The sequence below is a fragment of the Lactuca serriola genome, chromosome 5 (assembly GCF_051521515.1).
Source record: "Lactuca serriola cultivar US96UC23 chromosome 5, Lser_US96UC23_V15, whole genome shotgun sequence".
NCBI classification, from domain to species: Eukaryota; Viridiplantae; Streptophyta; class Magnoliopsida; order Asterales; family Asteraceae; genus Lactuca; species Lactuca serriola.
The window spans coordinates 64,633,141-64,639,140 of record NC_136412.1 but is presented as its reverse complement, the minus strand read 5'-3'; positions in this window follow the sequence as shown (position 1 = coordinate 64,639,140).

The following is a 6,000-nucleotide window of genomic DNA, read 5'->3' as shown; positions in this document are numbered from 1 at the left end:
GTTCTCATGCAGCGTGGAAAAGTGATAGCTTACGCATCCCGCAAACTAAAGACACACGAAGTGAATTATACAACCCATGATCTGGAATTGGGAGCAGTGGTCTTCGCTCTGAAGATTTGGAGGCATTATGTAAAGCCCCGTTTATTTATTAAATCAATAAATAAAATAATGAGCGAATAGTAGCCCTAAAATCGATAATTATATAGCAAGGTGTTGATCTCAAGGAGCTAATCATTATAATTTTAGAGATTTTGGGGTTAAAATGTAAGTTTCGAATTTATTTTGTAAGTAATTGAGAAGGTAAGGACCGCTTGTTATATTATTGGGATTTATTGTGAAAATATTTATGAAGACAGGGGCTCCGTGGTTATTATTTGAATTTAATTTGAAAGGAAGAGAGGTGGAAGGGCTGAATATGTCATAATTGAGATATTGGGGGTTTAAAGGGTAACTTCTGGACCGGCTTTGAAAAGAAATTCCAGAACGGGGGGCTGTTTGATAAATATTATACTTACTTTGTAAGGAATTTTAAGACTGAGGGTTGAAAAGGTAAATTTCAGACTCTATTGGAAAGGATTTTAGAATGGAGGGACCATAGTTGTTATTATGGGAGAATGTCTTGAAGGAACCGGGTATAAAGCCATAACCCACCGGTCCCTTAACCCTAAACCTAAGAAGGAACAGCCGCCACTCTATCCTTATGCTCCCACCATCGGCCTCCACCCTACTCCCTTGTTTCTGCAACCATCGAAGCCAACCACTTCCTTCCGTGGGCGCCGACAAGCTCCAGCCGACTGCCGTCGTTGCCTTGCCCTCGAGATGTCACAGCCGTAGTTGGTGTCGTCGTGAGCCGCCGAGGGAGAGACGACGAAGACCAGGAACGGGATCGTAGATCGTTGCTGCTTCCGTTGAAGAACGAAACCACTGCCCTTCGCCACCTGTAGAGGCGTTAATGTCACTCCGAGTCTGATAGCTGCCATTTCTTCTTCTTCTTCTTCTGTCCAGCAGCCACCTTAGATGCTTTCGCTCCGCCGCCGTCCGTCTGGAGCGATGTTGCTGCCGTTCTGCCTTTTTCCGCCGCCACTAGCCACCGTGAGAGGTGGTTGTGGGTGTAGTTATGGGTGTGTGTTCATGTGTTTTTAATGTTGCGGCAATTTCGGGATTATTTGTGTGTTTGTTTAGCCAAGGTTCATGGAAAAGCCACTGCCACCACCGTGAGGTGGTGGCTGCCGCCTCATGTTGTCGTGAACCACCACGGGTGGGTGTACTTTTGTGTGTATATGTTTTGTAATTAGATTAGGGTGTGCGTGTGTTCTTTGGGGTTTCGTACTGTACATTGTAACAAAAAAAATTGGAATAATGAGAAAGGAATTCGAAACCACCACCGTGAGGTGGTGGCTGCCACCACCGGCCGCCGTGTCGGGTGGCGGTGTGCTTTGATTGGATGATTGGACAAGGGACTAAAACCCTAATGGGCCCAACGAAGCTTAATGGACTCTAATGGACCTAATAAAACCCTAATGGGCTTAATAATATTTTAGTGGGCTTAATAGGCCCAATAAAGCCCTAATTGACATAAAAGGCCAACAAATTGATAAATGGGCTAATATTTGGATTAGAAAACCCTAATGCCAATAAAACCCTAACTTTAAGAATTATTTGGGTCACACACAAGAATTATTTAATAATTTGAGATATTAAATAATAAACTTTGGCAAAGATTAATCTAAGCGATAATGGACTTAATGGATTAAGTCCTTAATGGGTTAAGTAGGAAACTTAACCCTAATCGTCATTTTATGTGAAACCCTAATTTCACTTGGGTTATTGTTGGGCCTTTCTATTGGGCCTTGATGATTTGGGTTATTAGATGGACTATCCAAGATCAAGCAAATGGTCTAGAGTAATTTAATGGGCCTAGGATAAGGCCCATGTAAGGGGCTTGGGCCTAATTTGGAAAATTGGGCCATAGATGGGCCAAGGTTTGGGCCTTAATGAGTATATGATGTTGGGCCTTAGAATGAGACCATGTATAGGCCTAGGCCCAATTTGGAAAATTGGGCCATGTGTTGGGCTTTGATTCCTAGTCGACTTTGGGCCTATGGATTGGGTCTTGGGCTTGAATAAGCCAAGCTAGGGGTAATGTAGTAATTACCCAAAGAATGTACTTATGGTTATGTAGTGGGACCCAATTATTAATTGGGTGTTTTTTTTGGTGTTGACAGTTCGGGAATCTGTCAGCCAGCAGCTGGGGTCGAGTCTGCGGGACTTCAGCAAGTGTGGGATTGTGCCTTCGGGACTTCAGCAGTGTGAGGTGAGTTACCTTCCAGTAGCGGTGGGTCTACGGCCACAATGCCGGCCCACCAGTAGGAGTTGTTGTTAGATGATTGTCTTTGTGATAATTGTCTATGTTTGCTACTACCTGTTATGTTTATGTGCTAGCATGATGTGATGTTATGTGATAGTGGTAGTAGGGGGTGAAATAGTCCCCGATTACCGGTCGATAGGGCCGAAGGGGTAGATTAGCACCCAACTATGCTAGACAGATTATGATATATGTGATATGATATTATGTGGTAGTAGTAGGGGGTGAAATAGTCCCCACTTACCGGTCGACAGGACCGAAGGGGTAGGCCAGCACCCAGATATGCTAGGCAGTATATGACTTATGTGTTTATGCTATGCTTTTATGTGGTAGTGTTAGGGGGTGAAATAGTCCCCGGTTACCGGTTGAAAGATACCGAAGGTGTAAGTCCCTAAAATGTCTGTGTATCAGTCAAATCCGTTTGATGGTGCAGAATCCCAATCAAACGGATGATGCAAAATAAAATAGAAGAGAAGGAGAAGAAGAATATGATGAATCTTGATTGTATTAATGATATGAATGAAATTCCTTACACAAGATTCACACACAAATAAAAGCTCCTGTCTCTCTGGCCGTAAACTACTTGTGTTCCTCAAATCATCAATCTCTACTCCTCACCCTAACACCTCTATTTATACATGTTGGATATGGGCCGGAAACAAATGGGCCGTAAATGAGTTTACGGCCGTAAGGTGTTTACGGCCGTAAACTCAGCCGTAAACTAGACCGAAAACTCCACAATTATTACACAAAAATACAATGCCCAAAAAAGTAAAGCATAAACCATATTTTGACCCAACAATCTCCCCCTTGGTTTATAGCTTTCTTTTCTTAATGACCCAACAAGCTCCCCCTAAAAAGTAGCTGGCTTTGCTTGTTAATCTTCATTGGGAACTTGGCTTCAGCATTAATCTTCAAATTCTTCACAGCATCAGGATCAGGATGAACATATGAATCTTCCATGAATGACTTCATCTTGAGCAGTTGGGCTTTTCTTCAGAATTTGGCATTGAACGCACGTTGGGTGAGGAGGCTTGACGTACTGATTCTTGAAAAATAGCGCTTTCAGCTTGAGAATCTTCAGAGAGAACATTAGAGAGAACAAATATTCTAGATCACTTCAGCAGGTTCATAGATAGCAGCAGACTGATTGAGGAGGCTTCAATGCAATCCGTCACATATTCTTCAATTGCAGCTTCACCTTGCTTCTGGGGTTGAAAGATTGAATTTGAAAGAATGATCTTCATTTCTTGCTCCTTCGAATGAGAATTCTTCGATGCTCACGGACGAAGCTTTTGCTCAGAAATCTTCAGCACAAACTCCATGAGTCTTATCTATACCTGAAATCACTTTTCAAGACAAAAACAAAACTAAAAGAAAAATTAGCACACAAATTAAAATAGAAACAAAAATATTTTTGGATTTTTTTATTTTTCTGAACAAGAAACAAAACAGAAATAACACTATTTTTGGATTTTTAATTTTTGATTTTTTTTGATTTTTTTTTTAATTTTTAATTCTCCTCTAATATTTAAATTAGAAGAAACTATGGAAAATTTAACAAAAATAAAATGATATCTAACTTTAAGAGAGATTTGGGATCAAAGTTTTTAGACAGCCTTTATCCACTTGTCGGTACCTTCCATATTCACATCTTTGTCTGGTCGATCGTCGGTATTGTTGTCCACTTAAACATGAAAAATTTGTGACTTATTTAGGACATACTACTTGTTACAAGACAAAGTGAACTTAAGTTCCTAAAAATTATATCTGATCCTAATTCCTTAGATACTATATCTTAAGGACCATTCATCTGACGACGACCAGAGATATTGTTGTCCACCTAAATTGAGCAGCGAGATCTATAGACAGTCTTTGAGTGTTCAATTTTAAGTGTACTGGAATGTGTTTCCCGCTTCCTGATATGCCCCAGCCATCAAGAACTTCCAGAGTACTCCTTACACCGGGTGAGCAGACAATCATTCAGAGAGAGAAGGGATACAGAATTCTATTTCTACCTACTTCAGAGGGGTTGAGAAGAAGAAGGTTGCATATGCTGTGTACCAGGTCGGATTAGAAGTCGCGCAAAGGAGACAGCATGTGGCTAACAGATGAGAAGTTTTTCACATATACATTTCACACATATATTTCAAGCGCATATATATTTCCTACAGAGAAATGGAGTTGCATATGTTGTGTACCAGGTCGGATTAGAAGTCGCGCAAAGGAGACAACATATGACTAACAGACGGAAAGAAAGAAAACGATTTTCTACAGACCTAATTTATCGGAATTTACCAGTCGCCCCATCCAACCGGAATTAAGGACAGAATCCACACATCGAGGAAAAGTTAAACCACAGTTCCAAGTACGGGTTCAATTAATGTGACGAGTAGATTCCCATATATATCTCCCTGCTCAACCTATCCGAGTGTCGTATTGTCAGGCTGAATGGATCTAACTAGGTCAAGATTTGTCAAGTCTATAAATTTCCTAAGTTCAAATCTCCCTAGTCAAGTCCATTTAAAATTTTTCGTGCCTACCGACGCATCAAGTCAGAGCATAGACCCTTCAACTTCGGGTACGTTACGCAGACTTAGATTGCCTGTTATCACTTGATAATATCACTTCCCAGAACATCTCCCTCAAGCACATTTCATAACCAACATATTTTTTTGATTTTTTGATTTTCTAATTTTTGTTTTGTTTTTATTTCTCCCCCTAAATTTGTGCATAGGAGAGAAACGAAAATAATGCACAAATTTAAATTAACCTAAAACAAAAATTAGTCTTTAAAGTGAATCAGGTTAAGAAAAAACTTAGGAGTATAGAGAAGAAAACGCAAACCGTAAGTCACCGATTGAATCTGCATCCAGAAGGTCTGAGAACAGCAAGCATAATCTCAGAACAGATCCGAAAATTCTTCATATCTTTAAGAATTAACCCCGTGTGATCTCTTCTTTCCTTCCTTCTTTCCTTTCCCGCAATGGACACATACTCTCGAACAATATTCTGAGTGTTGTACAATTGAGAGATGTCCCCAATCATATGCCAGGAGCAGCCACTACCAACAAACCGAAGTCTGAGGATATGCCTCCATAGCTGCTCCGACACAGTGCGGGATTAGTTGATCTTTGGAACCCAGTCCATTTTGAAACCGGGTCGACCTTTGTCATCCTTGCACGGTACTCTCTCCCATGACATATCCTGTTTATCACAAACAGAAGATGTAGAAACGTTAGAAGCATTAGGAATTTTGGGAGAGTGAGCCTTCGGAATCCATTTGTAGTTGGGTTTAACCCATTTCTTCTTCGATCCGATGGGTGGCTCAGCACTTGATTTGAAACTTGAAGCCGTCTGCCTAGATGACTTTGACCTAACCGGTCTTGGCTTCACAGGAGCATCTCTTGAACTGGGCTTCTTGGCCGGCATTCCCTTCTTGCCCTTGGGATTCAAATTCTTTGCCTTGTGGGCTGGATGCTTGGCCTTGGGAGTTGAATTCTTGGCCTTCTTGGCATTCCAGTCGTCAATGTCTGATCGTGATCTCGAGGGGTATCTTTTGGAGTGTCTCCCTCTTGACGTGTTCTGCCAGCCTTGTGCGTAGTAGGGAACATACGCGCGATTAGGACAATTTC